Below are 13,323 nucleotides of genomic sequence, written 5' to 3'. Positions count from 1 at the left end.
AAGAACTTCTTAGTGAATATTTAAAATAATGCTAAACCCTAGATAAACATGAAGGTAGTTTTTTAAACATGGGATTGAGAATGATAAAAAGTTCATGGATTCTTTGAAGAGTTGGAAAGAATTTTTGAGCCTTTCAAGGTTTACAAAACGACGTTGCTGACCATGCAGCTTTTCAGGGGCCTTTGTTCTCATATTAGTCAGTATAGGTTAGGTTATGCTGAGGTAAAAAGAGCTCCCACATATCAGTAACTAAGAACAATAAAGAACAACTTATTCTTATGCCCATTGTGATTCAGCAGGGGCTTCTCTGCTTATCACAGTCATCCAGAGACCTGGGCTGATGCAGGGGCTATCAACTTGAATTGCTCATTAACATGATAGAGCTATTTGTGTGGCCCCAGACAATCACAAGAAGGTTAAGAATTCCAGTGCAACTCATGCCTGGAAGTGAGGACAACCAGGAATAAATAAATAGGCATCCATATTACCCTCTTAGTAACCAGAAAGGCGGCTAGCCAGTTACAGAGCCCCAAGCACAGACACTGTGGTTTCAATATCCCACCTCCAGGCTTATAGGCAGATTTGAAAGGATAAAATAGGTCTGACCAAATACTGCAGATCCCGTGCCACCACCACAGCCCTGGATCCCTTGCCAAAGACTTTGCTTTTTGTGAGTCTGTGTGTGTCACCTAGTGTGTGACTCATTCACTCCCCAGCACTGTGCCCCTCCCACTTTGGGAGCTGCTCCCAAGCAAGACTCATCCTGTCTACTGAGGCTGCTGTAGCACCTCTGTGGAGGGCAGGCCCCAGCCCAGCTGCCTCTGCTTCAGGATCTGACAGTTGGGGCTAAATTGACGACTCAGAGGGACAGGAGCCTGGTCTGCTGACTTGAAACGAGATATGGTGAAGGAAGCTGTGTGTCTCCAGCTGCAGGGAGTGGGGCAAATTTACCTGTGACTTTCTCATAGGTTGGCCACAGTGAGTAGTTCTATGTCCTCCTTCTCCTTCCAGTGACTAACTTTGGACAGGAATTTCAGAAATGAGCAGCCAATTATGATTCTATATTTGCAAGGCTTTGGTAATTTGGGGCTTAATGAATAACATATACAATGAGTAAGTATTAAGAAGGAATGTGATAACTTTGAAGCTCTTTACATAATTCAATAAGAGCACCAACCTGGTTATGAACCTGTTTTTGTTTACATTTATTTTTCTGTGCTCCTCTTATCACCATCCAAATTTCAGAATATGGGAAATTAAAATCTCTGACTTTTTTTTCTTTCTGGTAATCTCCAAGTGGCTCAGTGCAAATACAGAGGTTAATGAACCATTGTTATTATTTTCTCTCATCAGTCTTTGAAATTTTATGCATAATATTGATTTCTTACTAAGGTTCACAAACCTCAGATCTTGAAACCAAAGAATTATTTTTTCACCTACTCACAAAATCCTGCAATTCCATATACAAACCAGTGCACTGAGATCTCTTGGTCTTACACAGTCTTTTCCTTAGATAATGTGAACTGCAGGGAGATTTTTCTTGGTTTGAAATGTTGTCTTTCTTGTGTTGCGGGAGAGCGTACCCAAATGTCTACCTTTCCTTCATCTTTCACACTATTTCTTAAGATAGTATTGTAATTGACCCTTAACCTTATTCTTTTCTTCTTTCTGAAAGAAGCTTTGTAAATATTTGAGTGCAAATTTTAAACATCAAGTTTTGCTTCAAAAATTTTATCCTCTGAATTTTGACAAAATGGGTCTCCCCCTTAAAGAAAGCTTACCAAGAAAAGGGTGAGGCTTGAATTTATCTCTCATTGTTTTTGTTTTTCCACATTTCCTCTTTCAAAGTTCATTCACATTCTTGTCTTTTGGAAAAATCAACTTATTGGTAGCTTCGATAAATGATCTCGAGCATATTTTTAGCAAGTGATCGGCCTTAATAGACTGCAGACTTTGTCTTTTATGTCTTCATGGATTGTATCCTAAGATCAGATAGGTCTAAATCCCCTTCCAACAAATATTTGCATAATATAGAGTTACAGCATTGTTGTCTATTTGTAGAATGAATGAAAAATTGTAAACAGAAACCAGAATCTCGTTTAAAGATAATGAACTCAGTGGACTGGTCAAAGCCTGGAGATGGGTTGGTCTTTATAAATTGAACTTATGAGGAGGGCACAAGGGGTAGGGGTGATTTTCCCCAGGTCCAGGCAATAATGGAGTGCAGTCTCTGTAGATAACAATATTTCTAAATATGTTTTCAGTGTGTTCTGGCAATTCTAAACCATGTCAGTGATAAAATGCTCCTGCCTAATGTGCAGACCACAGCCACCACCCTTTTGCATGGGTACTGTCTCTGGTGAGTGAGACTTGACTTAATTCTCCATTATTCAATGGAGAATAGTTTATCTTAGTACATAATAGCTACATCAGAAAGCATATAGTTTAACAGGTTAGTTTCATTTTCATGGGAATTCATGGCGTTCTGGATTTGTATTTTTATATATTTCTCTTAGTGTAATAGACATTAAAAAGCTGTAAGTATCCAGTAACCTCTTGCTTTCTCTACATATTATTCTTAAGTCTTTTAACTGCAATGATCAATCACACTAGCTTAAACCCAGTAGGTGACTCTGTTATGATGACACCAGGCATCTCACAGAACGAAGTAAGAGGGACAGGGTCCTGACTCTCGTTTTCCACTTCCGTCTTTCTTGCTGCATCTGTTTCATTTTGTTCTGTCCTTTCTGTGGTTGGGTTGTTTCTACTTATATATTAATATAACCATGGAGGCTTTTCTCAGCTCTCTATTTAATATCACCTGGAGAGTTTTTTTTCCCCAAAAAACTTAAAAAATGTTTAATTTGTTCTAATTGTTTATACAGGACAGTAGGATGCATTTTGACACATTGTACACAAATGGAGCACAACTTCTCATTCCTCTGACTCTGCATGGTGCTGAGTCACACCAGTAGTGTAAGGAGAGTTTTAAAAGACCATTCTTCCCTGAAAAGGTTAACACTTAGTGCAATCTAGGTGAAGGGTGTTTGTTGTAGGATTCTTTCAATTTTTCAGTCACACGGAAGTGAAATTACTCAAGATGTTTTAGTGGAGATGCTCCCAGATATTTGCTCCTAGATACTCTGGTCCTGTGGGTCTGAAGTAGGGTCCAGACACTGCTATGTTTTAAAAGCTCCTCTGGGAATCCTAATGTACAATCAAAGCTGGAAATTGCTGCTGTGAGCTATTGTCTTTTGCAACCTCTCTCAATGAACAGAGTGAGTCCCATCTCTTTTTTCCTATCCAAGTTTCCAAATTCCTGGGCCAAGGACTGATGGGTCAGCTGATGTCATCTCCTAAGGCAGTGGGTTCTGGCCAGGCACATTGTTCAAATGGCAGCACACCTGTAGTTTCCAGACAAGCATGGGTGGGGCACCTAGGCAAGTAATTAGTAATAATAATGATAATAATAATGCTAAAATTAATAGAGTCCAGCATCTTCCTCCAACTGAAAGGCAAAGGGAGTCCTGAACTACAATTTGAAAACTTGTGGCAACTGTTGATAAACCAAAGCCAATATTTATTATTATAGCTATTTTTTTTCAAATTATATCTTTGTTTTAAAGAATGGAATGATGATAATCAGTTTTTCTTAGTTTGAAAGTTTTACAGGAGAAAACATATTTAATATATTTGATAACAAAAACAAAACTCCATCCATAGCAGACTAGTCCTTACAAGTTGTGATGCATGAAATGATGTCTATTAACAAATGCTGCGAGGTATTATGCTTGGCATGATGCTCCAGTTGTAGTAGGTATAAATTTTACCCTACGGTAATTTAGCACACTAAATTTTAAAAATATTACATTTCTTCAAAGAGTCTCTGAATCAGTTAACAAGTTCTTCATTTTCCTCGGTTCCTTTCTTTCCCTCCAGAAATTTTGCAGAAAATTCCTCTGAGTCTTGTGTTTGGAGGGGCTGTCCCTTTGCTACGTAATAATTCTAAGGATCTTAAATAGTCTCAAATTGTCATTGCCGCTGGAAGAGAGTGTACCATCACTTCTGTGCAAGCTGGGCATTGAGACCTTTTATGGTCCCTAATGCCTTGGATCTTGGAGTTCAGTTCTTCCTGCACCCCTAGTCACTTGAGATCCTCTCACTTCTAGAGGCATTGATTGGGTGGTATATGAGCTGATGACCAGGGAGTCTGTCAATAACCTGTCCAAAGTCAAACACCAGGGGCAACTTCTTCTTCCTTGCCCCAAATCCCTGTCTATTCCCCAGTATTCACCCACCATCACCTTCTGAGGCAAGTGTATGTATAAATCACCTGAGTAGGAATTGAGTTTGGGTCCTTAGTAATTTATTCTGAGTTGTATGACATGAAAGAACTTAATAATCCACTGGAGCAGGGAACTTAAAGCTCAGAACTTAAAAAGAAATGTTCAAAGAAGCCAAAGAGACAGACACAATCTCAAAAGGTTGTCCAGATACAGGCTCTAAGCCCAGAGTCATCTCTTGAAGGTAGAGAACTCATCTCTGTGCTTCGGTTGGTGTCACGGATGAGGGAAAATGAGGGAGGCACAATACTGATGCAGAATGACTAAATGGTGACAAGTTCCCAGCTGGTTTGAGGAGAGAACTGGGCTTCCTATGGCAAGAACTGGATTTTGGAAAGCAGAAAGTCTCTGTGATTCCTGGAGAAACAGAGCTGGGAAGAGAGAGGAGGAAGAATACAGGATGAGGGAAAAGTACTTCCCAAGCCCCTGGGAAGTGGCAGAGACTGGTCCAGACAGAGCAGCTGGATACTCGCAGGGAGAGCAGGCTCAGATGTTGCAGATGTGGCAAAGTGGGCTGAGCATGATGCCCTAAAACCAGCATGGTTGCACATCTCAACAGAAGCTGGCAGTGGGGGTACATCTTTAGATGTTTATTTCCTAATGCCAGGATATTGTTCCAGGAAAGAAAAGAGGAGGAAGAGAAGGAGAAAGTTCTTGAATTAATCAAAAGAGGCTTAGTTTGAACCAAAATTCCATGAATTTACCTTGTATGGGCAAATTTCCCACCATTGGCTCAAAGAAGGACTCTAGTGCTAATTAAATTCAGTTATAGTACAAAAACCAGTCACACTGATGCCCATCTAGTTTTGTGACAGCTGTGCATCTTCATGATCTTCATGTACTGATCTTCAGTGTAGACATTAAGTATTGGTTCTTCCTCCATCAATTTATCTAGAAGGCTCTTCATGCCTCCAGAATGCTGGCTGCACCTCTGAGATGCTTGTCTTTTTCATCCAAGCACTCTGCATCTTATTTCTTGATTGCTATCCTGGTGTCTTTCTCTGATAAAATCATTTAAAAAAGTATTTGATGCAAAAGTTCCTTCCTGTTCCAGAGCTGGATTCTAAATAAGTCACCATTTGAAACAAAACCTTCGATTCCTTGACCATGTATATGTTCATTTAATCATCCAGAATGACAGAAAATGTTATGTTTTTAGACATACAAAGATTCAGAGGGTTTATCACCCATTGATCTTCATTAAAGGAAGTCTGAAAGTGTACCTTCTAGGAAGAAGCAAAAGCAAAAATAAGGAAAAGAAATACAAGAAAGAATGTGAAATTTAAGGGACCAAAGGAGGAAATGAGCCTTCAATATGAAGAACTGGAGAGATGGAAATACCTTCTGGTTGTAGAAGTTAGATAGCTCCCTACTTTCATATAGCTTTTTACTTTTGAACATCTATTCTGGGTCATTCTCATCTTTTTGTTTATAAAAAGTAATCACAAACAATTATTCATAAGTCTCCCATATATATCATTATCTCCATCACTACATCTGTGCAAAGAGGAAGAAAAACAAACATGAAATGAGATAGAGTTGATGTTCAAAAGAACCCAAACTCCAATTTGTGATCTAGTTTAAATATTACCATTATGTATATTCAATGTCATTATTAAGTCATTGAGTCAAGTGGTCCACATTTTTAATCCATCTCCTGCCATATCAGAGCAGTGGTGCAACTTCAAGTTTTTCCCCTTAATATTCTCATTTTGTGAAAGAGGAAATGGGGTTACCAGTTAACAATGAGCACAGTTATGAAGATTTACATGATGTAAATATTGAAATTTGATGCTTTCATGAATGTCCATAGGTCAGAAATCATTCTTTCATGAAGGACTGTTATATAGTTATATATTTTTGTCAGGCTTTTTCATCTCTCAACCATTTGTCATGTGAATGAGACACTATTGGGATGCTTTTGCAGAACTATGAAGCAGTATGACACAATATGTCCTCCAGTTGTGATAACATGGCTTTTGTAGAAGAAAAGTCTATTGAAATATGGACAACAGTAAATGTGTTTCAATAAAAATTACATAATGGAAATACGTAAATCTTAAAACAAAATTTTTAAACTAAGTGCTACCCAAACATCAACTTAATTTCCTCATGTTTCTTTGTTTCTAGACTTGTCCCCTCTTGGTTAATAGCATTAAAATTTCTGACTCTGAAGACATAGGTATTGTCTTTTTCTCTCTGCTACATTTTACTTTACCCAATATAAGGATGGAAACCCCCACTTTTTTACTGAGTCCATGTGTGTGGTAGGTTTTTTCCCCATCCTTTCACCCTTAGTCTGCGGATGTCCTTCTATGAGATGAGTCTCTTGAAGGCAGCATAATGTTGGGTCTTTCTTTTTAATCCAATCTGCAGTCTATGTCTTTTGATTGATGAGTTTAGGCCATTAGCATTCAGGGTTATTATTGAGATATGATTTGTATTCTCAGTTTATTTTTGTTTCTAACTTGACTTGGTTTCTCCTTCGATTGGTTTTTCCTTTAAGGTAGTTCCTCCCTTTGCTGACCTATATTGTCGTTTTTCATTTCCTCCTCATAGAATATTTTTCTGAGAATGTTCTGTAGCACAGGCTTTCTATTTGTAAATTCTTTTGTTTATCATGGAAGAATTTTATTTCATCTTCAAATCTGAAGGTTAGTTTTGCTGGGTATAGGATTCTTGGTTGGCAACCATGTTCTTTCAGAGCTTGAAATATGTTATTCCAGGCCCTTCTAGCTTTTAGAATCTGGGTTGAGAATTCTGCTGATATCCATATTGATTTCCCCTTATATGTAATCTGATGCTTTTCTCTCACAACCTTCAAAATACTATCTTTATTTTGTATGTTAGGCATTTTCATTATTAATGTGCCTTGGTGTGGATCTGTTGTAATTTTGTGCATTTGGTGTTCTGTAAGCCTCTTGTATTTGATTTTTCATTTCATTGTTCAGGTTTGGGAAAATTTCAGATATTATTTCATTGAATAGGTTGTTCATTCCTTTGGTTTGTATCTCTGTGCTTTCCTCAATTCTGATAATTCTTAAATTTGGTCTTTTCATGATGTCCCAAAGTTCTTGGAGATTTTGTTCATAATTTCTTACTATCTTCTCTGTTTGGTCAACTTTATTTTCAAGATTAAATATTTTGTCTTCATTGTCTGAGTTTCTGTCTTCCAAGTGATCTAGTCTGTTGGTAATGCTTTCCATTGAGTTTATTTGGTTTTTTGTTTCCTTTATTTCAAGGATTTGTTTGTTTTTGAGAATCTATCTCTTTGTTGAAATGATCTTTTGCTTCCTGCAGTTGCTCTTTCGACTGCTTATTGGAGTGATCATTCATTGCCTGCATTTGCTCTCTTATCTCATTCTTTGCTTCACAAATCATTTTAATTATGTATATTCTGAACTCTTTTTCTGACATGTATTCTAACATGCTGTCACTGGATTCTATTAATATAGAATCTAGGTTTGTTTGGAACATTTTCTTTACTTTTTTTGTTTGTTTTTGTTTATGTATCTTCCCCTCTAGTAGTGCAGATCTAGGGTATTGCAGTTTCCCCCCATAGGCTTATTATGTGACCCTACATTTTTCCAAAACTTCTTCTTTAAGGTTGAGATCAATATTAGCAGCACCCAGAACAGATAATATGCAGCCGTAAACCAAATAGCCCCTATGAATCTGTTAACAATATTGTCATAATAAACAGAGAGGATGAGTTCAATTATTATCTATAGTATAACAAATAGATTTGCAATAAGGTCTGCAGTTTCTAATGGAGGACAAAGAGGATGGGAAGGGGTGTAGGATGTAACTGTTAATGGGATAAGAAAAGAGTATATAGAAGTTCTAGATAGTAGAAAGAGGAAAGTGTAATCAAAAGAAGTTGGTTGTTATCATGAGAAAAGGGAGAGACTCTGAGAAAACAGGTAAACAAAAGGAAAATAGAGAGAGCAAGGAAAATAGAGCAAGAAAAATAAAGAAATAAAAAGTCAAAAATTTTCCAAAAGGAGAAAAAAAAATCTATACTATAACAGTCATATACTATTCAAACCTCCTAGTCTTCAGTAACCTGATGCATGTGAGGTACCTGACAATGAGCTTCCAGTCTCCAGCAGGCTTCTCAGGATGGGATGTGACCCACCTGAAGATTGGGACTTCCGCTTCCAGAATAATCCAAGATGGTCATACTGGCTTCCAAACGTGTTGACAAATGGGGAGCTGCAGCTTAGGGCATGGGCATGGTCAGGCTGGGGGTCTTAGAGGCAGGGTGTGGTCAGTCAGACTGGGGGTCCTGCAGGTCCTGGCTGTTGTCCCAAAATGGCAGCAGCCACATGTAACCAAACCTATGGGTACTGTAACAGTGGACTTCCAGGCAACAGCAGGCAGTTGGTGATCCTCTGGCAGTCTGCAGTCAGTCTGCAGGGCTACCAGTGGATGATTGGTAGGTGGGCCTTGGGCAGTGGATGATGGGTAGGTGAAAGGCAGGCAATGGGCAGGCAAGAGGCAGACAAAGAGGCACATGGTGAATGATAGGTGGCTGTCAGTGAGCAATCTACACTCAAAAAGTAGTCAATATGCTGGTAGACTGTGGGTGATCAAGGTGGACAAAAGGGGTAAACAGCAGGGGATCCATAAACAGCAAAGATTGCCTCACAGAGAAACAGATTTCCTCTGCTTGAAACCCAAGTTATGGAGCGACAAGGAATGCACCCTCCCTCTAGTCCACCATCTTGGATCTCCTCTGCTACCTTCTACACATGTGTTATTTTTCCTAACCTTTTATCTTTTCCTCTCAACCCAATGTTTAGTGGCATCCCCCTTCATTCTCCCTATCGTAGATTAGGCATCAGGTCTTATCAGGCTTGCTGGCTCTGGGCCCACTGTCTACTTGCCTACAGTTGCAAGTTTTGGATCCTTCTAGTTGTTTACCTGGTTGAGGAATGGCCTCTCTATTGACATCCTGTCTCCAGCCTCTACCTTCTAACTACCCACTACATGGTGGCAAAATAAACTTGAGAAAATGGAATTTGATCTTGTCTTTGGAAGATTTGATAGCTCCTCCAAAGATTTTTCTTTGACTGAGTAGCTCCACACATCAACTCCCATGGCAATTCTGATGCTCCACTGTGACCTTCTCAGTCATCCCTGCCTCACCTGGATGTTCCAAACCTGCTCTGGACCTGCCGCTCCTCTGCCTGGAACGTTGTTCTTCACTGCCCCGACAAAGTCCAAATTCACTGCCACCTTGTTTCTGACCTCCCTCCCGTATCCATTATTTATACTTGAGTTTATTTCTTCTTGCTGCAGGCCTCAAAAATAAATTCTGTATATCTCAAGGAGGATACTTAGAGCATTAACTCATACCATTTTTATTACTGGTCTTCCTTAATTATACTGTAGATTCCTGCAGGGTCAGATCACAGCCTATTTAACTTCATAATCATCTCTAGAGCCTAAATTTTACCCTGCAAGAAAGAGGCCTGAAGGTGAATGTTTTCCAAATGAATAAATGAATGAATTAATGGAGAAAAAAGGCCCGGAGAAACCAAGTACCCCGCCAAATTTCATAAAATTAGTCATGACAGAATTGGGAGAAGAACATAGAACTAATTTCTAAATTACTTCATTCTCTTTCTACCTCAATGTTGAAAGTTAAATTTTTCCTATTATAAAAACAATTATTTGTAGAAAGTATAGGGTACAGAAAAAAGCATATTGAAAAATTTTTATTCTTTTGTCATAGTCATTGTTAATATTGTGCTGTATTTGTTTCCAGTGGTTTTGTTTTTTTCTTTTTAAAAATCATTTTTAGAAATTAGAAAAATCTCAAGTATAAAAATGAAAATAAGAGTCACTCCCATTCCTACCTCCAGAATTACTTGCTGTTAGCATCCTGCTATATTTTTTTCAAGTCTGTTTCTTACTGTTTCCCTCCTTTTAAAATAATGTTTTTGTTAGAAATGATACATATTTATTATAAAAATTCAAATAGAACAGAAAATTTCAAGGATAAAAGTAAAACCATACAAAATCCTTCTACCTAGAAATAATCACTGTTAATGGTTAAACCCTATTCCAGATATTTCACAGATATCAATGGTCACAGATAAAGACACAGTAGATCGATGGGTAGATAGACTTAAAACAAAATAGAAAAGGCACAATTATTAATAATTATATATGCCTCTAAAATTATTAAATCTTGTTTTATTTAAATTAAATAGGAAAGAAGACTATCACATGAAACCTAAGGGATTGTTAAACTTAAAAGTAATTCTTTCTCACAAGAGTTGTTATTTTCTAAATAGTCTTTCTAATACTCAAAAGGACAGTTTAATAAAATATATTGTGGGTGGTAGCAGTTATTTTTTAAAAATGACCCTGTTAATTACATAGGCCATGTGCATTTATTACCACAAATGAGGTCTCAACATCTTTCTAATTAGTCCTTTGCCACACAATTTTTGACAACTCCATTATGCTTTTATATTGACCTGTTCTTGTTGCTAAATTTCAGGGAAAATGGTCTTACATTATAGCTGAATATAGTTTTTTCTTCCAGAGGAGGTTCATATTATCTGTATACTTTACTTCAGGGATTACATTTATTTTTGTTTGTGTTATCTTTGTCTATTTTCTATCTCTATTATCTTCTCTCTTTCTATATCTCCTTTTCTTTATCAGTACCTCTACTGAATGTCTTAAATCTTTTATGTTGATACTTTAGTTTTCATTAGTGTGTCTTTGTTTCAAGATCCTGATTTATTTAAGAATTTCATGTTATTCTGATTTTTGAACTTTGACTTTGATCTACTTTGAACTCTTGCATTAAAAACCATGTTCATGTTATTTTGCTCTATACCTTAAACTAATTGTGAAGGATTTTTGTGTGTGCATGTCTGTGTGTGTGTATGTGTGTGTATGGTATTAATATTTAGATTGGAGTTTCTTGGCTGTCTTTCATAAGCTCTGCTCCTTTGTGTTTTTCTTTAAAATCTTTCTCTATAATATGTTTGAGTCATTGGGATGTACCACCTTTTACCTTGCTTATGTTTAAATTACCCCGATACACAGTGGGTGTTTTCTTGACTTCTCCCTTTCTGTACCTGACACTAATTCTTTTTTGCAAGGACATGGTTTTGAGTCTGGGTATTTCGTGTTCTGTTCGCTTTTCTGCAGTCTAAGGGAATAGCTGGGGAAAGCAGAGCTCTGAGGCAGCAGCTAACTGTGAATATGATTTATCTGAAAAGGACTTAGGTGAAAAGACTAAATTGAAAAAATTTAATGAAGAGATTCTTTACATAGTAGGCAGGGCTAAAGACCCAAAAAGGGAGACAACGGGGGCTCTGAAGAAGTGGAAAACCATTATTATCACTGACCTTGAAGAGGCAAGAGAAGGAAACCATTGGAGACAGGGGCCAACTGAGGCATGAAAGAGAGTATGCCCAACAGAAACAAAGGCCAGAGAAAAGCAGTCACGTCTAGGATCCGAACCATGGAGGAAGAGGAAATGAGGAGTATGTGTCCTCTTCTATTTATTTTCTCACCCTCCCAACTCTTCCCAATGACTCCCATTGGAAGAATCCCTACTGGAAACAGGCAAGACAGTGTGCAGATGTCAGCTTCTTGGAGCAGAGTGGGATTTAGAAGCACAGAGAATAATTCGAAGAGTGACAGGGAACAAATACAGAGTTACCTGCTCATGTGGGCTTAGCTTTCTGATACTGAGATTTTGTTGCATGGTGTCAGAATTTTCTCCATTTCCATAGGTTATAGATCCCAGTGTCAAATGTCTTAAGGCTCTGGGTTGTTTCTTTGTCTGGGTAGAACCCCAGAGTCTTCATTTCCCAGGAAGGAGGTAATCTCATTGTTCTCTCTCCCCAGTTCACAGTGTATCCCCAACGTCTAGTTCTAGAGGTCTTTAGTTAGTTGTGCTATGGTTTGAATGTCCCCTCCAAAGCTCATGCTGAAGTCGTTTAAATGCCATTGTAACAGCATTAAGACGTGGGGCTTTTAAGAGGTGATTAGGTCATGAGGACTCTGCCGCCATGAATGGACTAAGGCTGTTGTCTTGGGAAGGGGTTGGTTAGTGAGTAAGTGGGTTCCTGATAAAAAGATGAGTTCATCCCAGTTTTTCTTTGTCTCATATGCTCATACTTTCCATGTTACCATGTGGCACAAAGTCACTCTCCCAAGGCCAGTGCTATAGTTTTGGTTGCCCAGCCTCCACTCATTATTCTGTGAGTCGAATAAACTTCTACTAATTATAAATCACCTAGTCCACGGTATTCTGTGGTACAGCAGAAAATGATTAAGACAGATGAGCAAAAACAAAAGGCCTCACCTTTGCTTCTCTCTAGATTTCTGGGCATTACTGACATTTCCAGAGATACTGTCTACTCTGTGTTTGGTTAATGGGGAGAGGAAAGGAGAATGAACTTCAGGAGCTGTGCTCCACTACTGCATTACACCCCATTTCAGATTACGTTTTTTTCCTTTAACAATTTTTGAATTGTTCTTTTAAATCTTACACTTTTTAAAAATTTCTTTTGCAATTAGAGAATTTATTTGCTGGTTTTCAACATTTTGTTGGGTGCTTGAAATACTCCAATTCCAGATGGATTTTTTTTTTCTGGTTGTGCCTTGAGAATCCTGTTCAGTGTTTATTTTCTCAATATCCAAAAGTTATATAATACTGCTATTTCATACTAATGAGTTATCAAAAGTCTTTTTAAATATTTTTAAATATTTATGTAACATTCCTTTGTATAGAGATTTATCATAATTCATATATACTTTATTATTGCTTCAACATCGCGGTGTTCACTGTACTTCAAGTTATTTCTGTACAAAAGCTCAGAATTGCTGCTAGCTCTGCCATAGTTGGAGTTTACCTAGTTGTTTAGAGTTCCTATCCAAATTGTGTTGATTTTTACAGGCTCTATCTTGGCAGCATTTGACTGTCAAATGAAATTCTCTTTGG

General features: G+C 37.8%; 1 protein-coding gene across 1 annotated transcript in view; it reads left to right on the top strand.

The window, feature by feature from the left end:
• Positions 1-794: 794 nt before the first annotated feature.
• Positions 795-13,323, top strand: part of Adgrf2 (adhesion G protein-coupled receptor F2) — a 38,387-nt gene continuing 25,858 nt past the window's right edge. Inside the window, exon 1 of the mRNA XM_047557167.1 lies at positions 795-978. The gene's annotated coding sequence lies outside the window, so the exon portion shown is untranslated. The remainder of the gene's footprint in view (positions 979-13,323) is intronic.

Source organism: Sciurus carolinensis, chromosome 7 (assembly GCF_902686445.1).
Source record: "Sciurus carolinensis chromosome 7, mSciCar1.2, whole genome shotgun sequence".
NCBI classification, from domain to species: Eukaryota; Metazoa; Chordata; class Mammalia; order Rodentia; family Sciuridae; genus Sciurus; species Sciurus carolinensis.
This window is presented reverse-complemented; position numbering and strand designations above follow the sequence as displayed.